The 12125-nt window shown below is 37.9% G+C and overlaps 1 long non-coding RNA gene across 1 annotated transcript in view; it reads right to left on the reverse strand.

The window, feature by feature from the left end:
• Positions 1–1313: 1313 nt before the first annotated feature.
• Positions 1314–12125, reverse strand: part of LOC111775353 (uncharacterized) — a 39874-nt gene continuing 29062 nt past the window's right edge. The window contains exons 4-5 of the long non-coding RNA XR_011424839.1: positions 4446–4519; positions 1314–3834 (exon numbers count right to left, since the gene is read on the reverse strand). This is a non-coding gene — a long non-coding RNA (uncharacterized lncRNA). The remainder of the gene's footprint in view (positions 3835–4445; positions 4520–12125) is intronic.

Here is a 12125-nt window from a genome sequence, read left to right on the forward strand (position 1 = left end):
TGACACTCCACCACTTATAGTTGTGTCTCTTTGAATATAACTACACTAGGATCATCTGATTATTCGTGAAAAATGAAAACTTACCCCTAATGAATCATAATCTCCCAGAGAGGGCCTAGATGTATGCATTTCAACAAGCCATCTCAGGGATTCTTATGCATCCTAAAGTATGAAAATCACTGATTTACAATAATTGTGCAAGTGTCAAGCTTCAAAGAAAACCTCAATAAATAGAAACTGTGTGTGTTTCATTTTCTGACCCACACAATTAAGTAGATATTAAAAATAGAGCATTACATCATAAGAAACAAATAATTAAAATATTTATGTATTCTACTGCCAAATTATCTCAAAGAGGAAAGGAAAATGAAACTACAGGCTAGTTAGAAAATAATATATATTGAGTCATTATGTAACATCAGGTAATGAAAGTAGTCAAAGATGTATTCACAAGGAAATTTGTAGATGCAAACATTTATTAAACAGTAAAAAGACGAAATCAAATCAAGCAATTAGAAAGAGAACAAGAAGGTGAAAACCAAGGAAAGCAGGCGAAAAAGAGTACTAAAGCTAGGGCAGGGTATCAATAAATTGCAATAAAGAAACAAAGTGGAACTGAAAATAAATACAAGAATTGGTTTTGAGGGGGAATATACTAATGACTGTGAAGTCTAATCACAAATAAAAAAATAAATTCAAAAATTAAATACAAAAGATTTTTAATAAAAGCATAAAATAATATAGAAAACTTTTGGATGCTTTGAAAATACAAAAATATTAGAAAATCTTCTGAGGATATTCAAATCATCAAAATCAATTCAAGATCCGCATATGTGTGCATGTGAACAGACAAAGGATGAAGGAAGAAATGGCAAAATTCTAATGATTAACTTCCAAGTAAGGTGCCAACTTGTTTTATAGATGTATTTCTTTTTAATTCTTCCCATACTATGGAAGCTATTTCAGACCATGTAAAAAGATGGAAACCTTCTCAGTTCATTTTTAAAAGCAGTAAACCCCTGACACCTTGAAAATTAACAAAGATAACACAAAAAAAGGGAAAATTCCAGATATATCTCAATTATTAATATTAATGAAATATTATTATGTAACATCCCATTAAATCAAGTATATCATCACACTAAAAGACAAAATAATCAAGAATGATTTATTCTATGAAAATAAGGATGGTTTAGCATAGAGCAATATACTGATATTCATAATGCCAATAGACCAAGGAAGAAAAAGCATGCGATTATTGCAACAGACTTTGAAAAGTCACATGGAAAATTCAACATATCTTTTTTTTTTTTTTTTTTGAGGAAGATTAGGCCTGAGCTAACATCTGCTGCCAATCCTCCTCTTTTTTCTGAGGAAGACTGGCCCTGAGCTAACATCTGTGCCCATCTTCCTCTACTTTGTATGTGGGAAGCCTGCCACAGCATGGCTTGACAAGCGGTCCATAGGTCCACACTCGGAATCCGAACTGGCAAGCCCCGGGCCACTGAAGAGGAACGTGCGAATTTAACTGCTGTGCCACTGGGCCAGCCCTCTTTTTTTTTTTAATGCAAGTTATTTTTATTATATTTTGAAGCTTCTTTCCCTTTCTGGTTTTCTGTCAAATGATAGCAAAACTCACATTTATTGGTACATTTGAGCTGTAGCCTTTAAGTTCAAGTAAAAGATTAAAATGTCCCCATGTCACTACTATTAATTTAAATCTTTTTGAAAGTTTTCACCAATTCCACATTATTTTAAAAGGAAGCAATAAAATTATTTAAAGACAATGTGAACAACCACCAAGAACCTGAAAAAAAATCAAACGATTATTCCTATACGTAATAATAGAATTGCATCAACAAAATAACTGTGGCATACATAATCAATGTTCATAAATACAGTAGTCCTCCCTTATCTGTGGTTTCACTTTTTGCAGTTTCAGCTACCTGCAGCCAACCGCAGTCCAAAAATATTAAATGGAAAATTCAAGAAATAAACAATTTGTAAGTTTTAATTGCATGCCATTCTGAGTAACATGATGAAATCTCGTGTCATCCCTCTCCGTCCCACCTGAGAGGTGAGTCATCCCTTTGTCCAGTATATCCACCCTGTGTCTGCTACCCACCCTTTAGTCACTTCCTGGCCATCTTGGTCATCAGATCCACTGTCAAGGTATCTATCGTAGTGCTTGTGTTCAAGTAAACCTTATTTTACTTAATAATGGCCTCAAAGCACAAGAGTAGTGATGCTGGCGATTCAGATATGCAGAAGAGAAACTGTAAAGTGCTTCTTTTAAGTGAAAAGGTAAAAGTTCTTGATATCATAAAGAAAGAAAAAAAATCATATGCTGAGATCACTAAGATCTATGGTAACTTTTACTATAGCGTATTCTTAAATTGTTCTATCTTATTATTAGTTACAGTTGTTAATCTCTTACTAGGCCTAATTTATAAATTGAACTTTATCATAGGTATGTATATATAGGAAAAAACATAGAGTTCAGTACTATCTGTGGTTTTAGTCATCCACTGGGGGTCTTGGAATCTGTCCCCTGCAGATGAGGGGGGACTGTATATTCCCATTTTCCTCTGCTTCTGAGTGCCTGGCTTCCCATCTCCCTTAAAGGTAGCTGTGGTCACGTGACTAGTGCTGGCTAATGAAATGTGAACAGAAGTGACCCATGTCCATTTTAGGCCAAAGCATTTACTTGCCAATGCTCCATTCTCCAATCCTCCCTGCCCTGTGAAGGCAATTGTGAAAGCATTTTTTGATATAAAGGTCCCTCAAGGTAAATTCAATCTGGGTCACTGAGTCAACACATGAAGAGTAACTTCCCTGGAGAATTGCCCAGACCTGCAGAGGTCTTCGCATGATGAAAAATAGATGTTTATTCCAGTGAACTAAGATTTGGGAGCAGTTACTGAAAGATAACTTAATCTGTCCTAGATAATGCAATAAATATTCAAAAATGAACAACTTTCCTACATAATAGTTAGACAATAGTGTGTAAATACACTTATACCATACAGTGGGGCAAGCTGTTGCATTATAATAAATATTAAAATAAATATTTAACCATTAAAAAATATTCATGACTACATTAAAAAACATAAAACTGTGTCTAAAATATAGAAGTTTAATAAATGGAAAGTCATATCATATGACTGGAAAGGAAGACAGTACTGCAAATCTGTCTAGTTTCTCTCAAATTTATTGGTAAATTTAAGAATTTCTAATTAAAATTTCAAAGTAAATTTTTTCTAAACTTAAAAAAATTATTACAATGTACATATGAAGGAATAAACAGTTGAAAATAACTGAGAAATTTTTTTAAATGATGATAAGGATTTGTGCTGTTAGATACTTGGAGAAAATATTTGCCATGCATATATATAATAAAGAACATATATCCAAAATTTCTATTTAAAAAACTCTTATGACAACGAAAAGACAACCCAATTTAAAAATGGACAATGATTTGAACAAATACTTCAGAAAAGCACAAGGATAATAAGCACATGAAAAGACATTCAACATCAGTTGTCATCCAGCAAATGCAAATTAAAATGACAGTGAGATACCACTACTCACATACTAGAATAGTTAAAATTTTAGAAGACTGACAATAGCAAGTGTTTGCAAGAATGTGGAACAACTGGAACTGGTGTGTAAAACTGTAATAACACTTTGGAAAAGAGATGGTGGTTTTCTATAAAGTTAAGTACTTACCATGTGACCCTGCAATTCCACTCCCAGATGTTTACCCAAGAGAAAGGAAAACATTGCACACAAAGACTTGTAGAGGAAAGTTCATGGCAGCTCTATTCGTGATAGCTAGAAACAACCCAAATATCCGTCAACAGATGAATGGATACACAGATTGTACTGTAACCAGACAATGAAATACTGTTAGTAACAAAAAGGAATGGAATATGGACAAATGCAACAACAAGGACGAATCTCAAAAACATTATGCTGAGACAAAGATGTCAGACACAAAAGAACACATGCCATGTCATATCACTTACAGAAAATTCTAGGAATATGTGAGAGAAATTTGGGGAGGTGATCGACATAATATACATCTTGATTGTTTACATTGAACACAATGCATCAAACTGGACACTTAAAATGAACACGTTTTTATACATAAATTGTACAAATATAAAGCTGACTTTTAAAAAATGAAATAGTCTACCAAGATGATCTCAGCTTTCTCAACCCTAACATTCTGTCGTATATGTTCAATAGTTTAGGATAAATAAAGTAAGTTTTAAAAGTGCTCTCTCTCTCAGAAGGATTCCCTCTACTTCCTCCAATTTTAGAAGGAACAACGTCTTGAGTTAAATGAACAAATCTCCAGTGGTGGAGCTTATAAGACTAGGAGAGCAGAAATGCTGTCTTTCCTGGGCTGCTAACATCCCACCATATAGGGAAGCACTCACTGTGCCAGCACAGGGAGAGAACAGCTCCTGCTCTTCAGTTCACTCTGTGATCTCTCTTTAGACTCAACTTCCTCCTGTTGAATTAAAGGAACAAGCAAATCATTCTCATTTTGTAGCATTAGCAGAGAAACACTCTGCTTTCTCTGTCCGACTGAGCTACTTTCAGACTTAAATCGATACTTAAAAACTTCTAATTGAAATAAAAGTCAATGCATGTGACAGAGAAAGAAAAATCAGAATCAGATACTAAAAGAAAGTAAAGAAGGGAGGGAGGGAGGAAGGAAAGAAGGAAGGAACGAAGAACTGGTGGACTAGGGCAGCATTTGATAAATCAGAAAAAGATAAGGCAGATAAAACAGGACAGCCTTTGACTAGAACAATTCTGTTTGACTAGCTTAAGGCTACTATTTGCTATCATTGTTTATCTGGGAAATTTTATGATGACATCAGTCAGAGGCCAGTGAGAGGACTCAATTCTTCTTTGGAGATGCAAAATTGCCAACTATTTTCCTTAATATTTAAAAAGACAGCATTAGAGAGCAGGAAGCTCAGAACCTGAAGCCAGATAATTTCGTTTTCTTAACCCCTTCCAACTTGAATTTTTATATCTTCACACAATTTGATAGGGCACCATGTACAGGAAAGTAGGTTTTAATTTAGAAAATTCAAACATTTTACATATTATTTATTAGCAATAGTCAAGGTCAGTGGTGCCTACAAGTCATGCACAGGTCACTCCACACTTGCTCTTTGTGCAGACTAGAGACTAATGGGAACTGTTCTCCTAGACTCGGGAAATATTCTACTAACACCACTAGAAAGTCCAAAGAGGCCATAAGGAACAAGTTAAAGGGGGATATTGGGGTAAATGCTCTTGACAGACAGATCAGAATTAAGTTTCTTGTAATAGCCAAGTACCATTTCTGACGGCATTGCTAGCTAGATTCCTGTGTCCATCACACCTCAGCTCTGGCTGAGGTCTGCAGCATCATAAAGCAAACCTGTGGACATGTCTTGAGGCAATTAAAAGATCAAACACACAGGAGAGGTGAGGGGCTGGGGCCGGGTTTGCAATTGAAACATGGGCCGTAAAGTTCTGGAAATGAAGCTTTCTCGGCTATCAAGCCAATGATTGCCACATGCCAAAACATAAACCAGATTGCATAATGAGTAGGTTTTTCATAATTTCCTCAAATTAGGTTTTTATTAATGCCTGTCAACAGCAAATGATAGGCATGTGTTGCATTAGCAGCTGCCATTGACCATGTCAGCTCTGATATCACAGCTAATCTAAAGCTTACAGTAAGCCAAGGACCCACAGGTTCTATTTGAATGAAACTTTAAGTAGTTTGTAATTTAAAAAAAAAAGTGAACATTTCACTGCTAATGGTGAATAACTGTTGTTGAATGTGGTTTTAAATACATTAAACTGATTTTCGTCCCCAAATGAATGTCCTCTCTTTTCTGCATTGTTTGCAGACAACTTGATTTAGTGCAGGGCCCCTGGCATCTTTCTGGGATATTTTAAGTGTTCTGGTCTATTTAAGTTCCACCCTCCTTTAGCTTCTCACACTTAATCATGAAAGACTTGTTGCCTCCAAAGGGGGATACTGATGACGTGGTTGATTCCAGAGAGGCAATCTCATGGTGGGCTTCCAGGGGAAGAGTTAGAATGCGACCATTTTTAAACAAGGTATTAGTTAGACAGTAAATGAGCTTAGCTGATGATTTTCACCTTAATGGAAAACACAGTCAAATAGAGACAAAGATACTATTTTACCGAAAGCTACAACATTTTCTTAATTCATAGCATAAATTTAAAGCCCGTAATGATTAGAAACATTTTCAATAGGGAAAATAGTTTCATGCAAAGGATTATAAAACCTAGACACTTGTGAAGAGATGAGGGCTGCGAGGAGGCCCCAGCTCCAGGTGAAAGAATCCTGCCCACAGGAGTGGGATCAGAAGGCCGGATAATGGAAGAAGAATTTACTTCAGAAAAAGGAAGGTGAATTTAATACAATGTACCCCTAGGTAAATTACTAAATGTTCCCTATGATGGTGGTAACAGAACTTTTAGATGATTATTTGAAAGAATGATGTCTTAGTCAGCTCAGGTTATTATAACAAAATATGGTGGACTGGGTAGCTTAAACAACAGACACTTATTTCTCACAGTTCTGTAGGCTGTGGAGTCCAAGATCAAGATGCCAGCCCATTTTGTTCCTGGTGAGAGCTCACGTCCTGGCTTGCAGATGCTGTCCTCACATGGCAGAGAGGGGGAGCTCTGGAGTCTCTTCCTCTTCTTATAAAGGTGCTAGTCCCATCATGGGGGCTCCACCCACCCTCATGACCTCATCTGAACCTAGTTATCCACCAAAGGCCCCACCTCCTAATACCATAACACTGGGGATTAGGGCTTCAAAACATGAATTTTGGAGGGACACAAACATGCAGTTCATAACAAATTATTCAAGTGGAGAAGTTGGAAATAGAAAAAGGTAGCTGGGAAATAAATGTAATAATGCAGAGGAGGAGTGAAAAAGAACAGATTAGAGACCTGGTGTGGAAGTGGGGGAGAAAAGATAAATCTATGTGACATTGTAAAGGAATTATGATATAATGACTAATAACAGGGAAGTATAGATTGAGATGAGTTACAAATATCTAAGACATTGAACCTGAGAACTGAGGTATTTCTTGCTGATTTTCTTTTCCTTTTTGTAGAAATGGGAAACGTAGATAGAATTGCCTGGTTGAGGATACATGGATGGTAAATGCCACTCTTGGTGGAATATTTTAAGCCAAGAACATGGGTGAGAGGGCCCATATTGTAACGTACACATTAGGATGCATGCCCACTCAGGAATCCCTCATCCTACGAGGAAGGTCCCCCCTACAGGTGTGTTTGTGATGTACATAGTGCCATTCCATTGGCCACAGTTGATTGAGTCATCTAAGGGTTCAGATCTGGGATCCAGCAATTCAAGTTAATCTCTGTGGGTACCTTGAACTGAGGGTAGATAAACCCAAAAGTTTTAAAAGACACCCAGAAACAGAGAAAGCTTGTCACCAGAGAGAAGGATACACAGAGACATGAAAATGAAATCGATGCTCAGAGGTAGTCCTCAGTGGTGAGCACTTGCATGAGCCAGTGAGAGAGAGAAACTGAGGATGAAGTCACCTTGCATTCTATCCTCTTTCCTAACCCCTGGATCAGTGCCTTTTCCCAAGATTTACCATCCCTCTCCACCCTTTTTCTCCTTCTCTTTTCCTTCTTCTTCCTTTCTGTTGAGATAACTCCAGTTTGTTTCTATTCCTGGCAAGAAGAGAGACAAGGCTGTGGATTAACCACGATTCGAGAAGTCACTAGCTTATTAGCAAAAGGTAAGGAGGTGAATAATTCCAGGAAGAGAACAGAAGGGCACACAGAAGAACAAATAAGTAGTCAGTGAACAAATATTCGTTTATAGAGAAAATGAGATCAACTAAGAAGCAAGAGACCCAGCAGAAGTTGTGTTTTAGGAAGCCAAGACAGTAGCAACTATGGCAATGAGGCTAGGGCAGATTCCAATGAGAAAAGTTGGTAACTAAAGTAAACTTGAATGTTATCAAATATTCACTTTTTTCTTTTTGGTGCTAATATAGCACTTGCATAGGACTTGAAGGGTGGATTTTTTCCCCAAGTCGTACAGAATTCCAAATGTTGACCTAAATCCTCACTTCTCAATCAAAACAGAATCCTCAAAAGGCTTTGCTGGCTTAGCAGGCAGATTCCATCTCTTTCTTGCCAATATCTCTATGTCCCATTGTTATTCAGGGAATCATTTCTGGTGGTCCTTATTTCCCTCTGTCCTCCATTGCATTCCACGTTGATCATTGTCACAACTTTATTAGCAATTCTTCAGGCAGATTAAGGTAGAAATGAGAAATCAATCAATCAGATCCTTCAAAACTTTTGGTGGGAAAATATGTTGAAATGATTGGCTAACGAAGGTATTTATTCACTCTTTCCCTGTTTTCTAGTATGTACAAAATGACTTCAATTCAATGTCAAATTTAATTTTTGCACATTGAATGAAGCTGGCATATTTTCAACTACCCATTATTCAAGTAAGCACTGGAAAGCAGGAAAAAATGCAAAACTCTCTGAAGGCAGGATTGGGTCATCTTGTTAGATCCAGTATATTGATCATTTGAGTGTTTAATAAGTAGTTGCTAAAAGGAAAAGGAAATCTTTACATTGCTCACTTCACCAAACTGCCACCACAGGCTATCTTCCCACGAAGTTTCAAATATTTTAAATTGCTAACATTTCCAAAGTTGGATGACTCAGGTTAGATTTCAAGCCCTGTAAGCAAACATAACATGTGTCATCCAAATTAATTCCTCCGTATTTTTAAAAATGTTTGCAGGAAATCTAGTAAGTTTTTGGGACGTTAATATAACAGTGAATAGCTTTGTGCCCAGAACCACAGCTCTTTTAAGTGATGAAAGTAATCCAATTTGCTAACAAGTAAGTAAATTGGGAAGAGGGAAGGAGAGAAGCTTTGTCCATCCGTGAGAAAAGCTGATGGCATTTCCACCACCTCATGCCACCTTCCAAATGAGACCTGGGATGCACTCCTCTGTAACAAATCCATCTCAGAGAATCATAGAATTTTAGAGGTGACAGAGATTTTAGGGTTAATCTCAACATCCTCTTTGATGAATCAAATTCCCCTCAAACTCTTGTGTCCTGAACCTAATTCACTATCATCCTCCACAAATCTGGTCCTTTTCCAGTGTTCCCAGTCTATGAACATCACCATCCATTTGGTCATTCCACTCGGAAACCAAAGGCCCATTCTTGAGGATATATTCTCCTTCAATTTTGAGCCCAACCCATCACCAATGCTGTCAATAGTGTCTCTTAAATATCTCCTCATTCTATCCATCTAGTGCAGGCAACCATCATCTCTTGACTGGTCTACTACAATAGCTGCCCCCTGCTTGATCTGTTTCCACCCTTAGTCTTTTCCTCCAAGTTCTCCACAAATCTTTTTCCAACTCAAATCTGACCATGCCCTATGCTCTTACCAAGTATCTACCTCTGCAACTTCATCTCACTGCCCTCGCTCCCTTGTTGTCCCTCTTTCCATCCCATGCACTTCCTTCCTTCCTCCACTGCACCTTCTGTTTGTTCTATCTGTGTATTGATTCATCACATCTCAGCTCAAGACTTACTTCCTCTCTGAATAGGCCAAGTCCCCCTCCATGCGCTCAGATTGCCTTTATTTCTGGCTGTTCCATTTTGCTGCATCCATGTAATTATTTGGTGAATGACTTTCTTTCCCAATTGAGACTAAGCCCTATGAAGGATATGTGCCACTCCTCCTTGCTCACTTTTGAACCTCAGAATCTACAAGAGCTCATGCTATGTAGTAGATGTTCAATACATATGAACTGAAAAAACCCTCCCTCTCAATTTTATAGATCATGAAATCGAGTCCCTTTGAGGGTAAGTAAATCTTTCAAGGAACATAGCTGGTGAGCGGCAGAATTGGAACTTAAACCCACACCTCCTCACTCAAGGTTCAGTGTTCCTTTTCCTTTGTGCCCCATCCCCTCCTGCTGACACCCACACTTCTGCTCTACCCCATTCTTCTTCTTGTACCTCATCACCCACTGACACATGCATACACTAGTTATATTTAGAAGGCACAGTGCAGCCAGTTCTTCAAAGAGCGAAGATGGCAAAGACCAAAGGACTCTGTCCTCAAAGTCACAAGTATAATAAACAATCCCAGCTTCAAAAATGAATCCTCAATAACCCCGTCGGTCCAGGCCTTCCTTCGTCTTGGCAGGAGGGGGATTTACCAACCTGTCACTATCCAATCAATTCTTGGCTTCAGCAGGGAGGGAGATGATAAGTGTGTCTTTCTAACACACAATGGAAATTGAAATTAATCTAATTAGTTTGAAGGAGCACTTCAATGCCAGAGTGATGGGCACTAGATGCAGAGAAGAAAGACAGAACTACAGATGAAAACTGATGGTTATTTTCAGTCTACTTTTAAGTTGGAGGTAATTTTCAGAGATTAGTTTTATCCTTAAAATTCCATCCACCGATGAGACCCAACTGCTTCACTCTTTAAGTACTTCCAGACACACACACACACACACACACACAATTCATAACAGGTAGATAAAAGGTTACAAAGGTTGCAAAGAAATCAAGTCTAGTTTCTGGTTTTGGTGATTGTGCAAATTATGATTATTTTCGGTGTAAATATGTAACCAGGATGACCAAGATCCATTTGCATGGTGGCTTGTGATGAATACTTGGCTTACACAAATACTATTTCTGTCAAAAGGCTAACACCTAGATCTGCCTTATGATCGCCCTTCAGTGTTTTAAAAAGATCATAAACATTTGGCCTCTGTTTCTAATTAATACGGCACTTTCAAATATTTCAGAAGGAAACGGCTGCGACGTTATTAAGAAATAGTGACTGTGTTTCAAAAACCGAAGGGAAACTCAAGAGAGAATACATTGGCAGCTGTTTAATAATAGTTTGTATAATAAAATATTCATATCATCATATATTTCCCATCATAGAGGATGGATCTTAAAGTCATTTTAATATTTTTCCTACTAAAATAAAATTTTAATTAAGGCTAAAGATATATTGCCTAAGGAAAGCTAAACTGTTTAAAATTATTAACTGCTTGAATACTTGTTGCTATACTACAAGCTGCATAAAAGAAAAGAAATTAAGTACTCGAGGGATTAACGCAATTTTGAAAGCTGTAGCCCCTCCTCCCTTCTCCTTTTAGATACGCCTAACTGAGCCATAACTATTTTTCTCCACTCAGCCAGACTCCAGCTTTGTGGCTTTTTTAATAACCTGGCTTTTCAAGGCCCTGCTCCTGAGAGCCTTTTCATTTCTGCCGCACTACCTACAAGCAAATTTCTTCCAGTTGCTCAACAGTCGAATGCCTCCCTTTCTTCGTTGCTGAAGCATTTCATTGCAGTTTCATTGACGGGGTGGTGTTCTGTTACAGTGGAATCAATAGCCCAGCGCTTCCCAGCACACCCATTAGCTTGTCAGTCAGGGCCTGGGGGAGGTAGTGTAAATCCTAGAATACCAGGGGCCAGGAGTTTGCAAACGGAGGAATGCAAGCAGCCCCCGTGGTTGTCTACCACCTGTTGCTCTGCAACATGTGCAAAGTGAATTAACTTTTTTGCTGCAACATGCCTTAAAGGTCAACTGCAATGGAAGCCTTAAGCTTTTGGAATATTTTAACTCATTACAAAAAATCCGCCTCTCCTGATTTGTTACTGGTTCTGTGACAAAAAGGGAATTTATCCTTTGAGAAGCTAAGTTGGACAAACAGGTTGGCCATGGGGGGTGGGGCGTAGTCAGGAAGGGCATTTGGGAGGGAGATGGGATTCTTGTTTTATTTTTCGGAGTAAATGGTCTGCCTGCTTCTTGATTACACATTAATGGAAAACAGCTTCCACAGTTAATGTGAGCGTGCTGTGGGTTTCCGTGTAGGGTATGTGTGTGTGTTTCTTTCTCAAACTCTTAAGAGGACTCTGATCACTGAGGAGTCATAAGGTTGTGTTTTCTTCATCCACAAGTTGGAAACTCAAGATAAGGAAAGGGTAAAGAAGGGAATACGAAACAATGATGC

Source organism: Equus caballus, chromosome 1 (genome assembly GCF_041296265.1).
Source record: "Equus caballus isolate H_3958 breed thoroughbred chromosome 1, TB-T2T, whole genome shotgun sequence".
Taxonomy (NCBI): domain Eukaryota; kingdom Metazoa; phylum Chordata; class Mammalia; order Perissodactyla; family Equidae; genus Equus; species Equus caballus.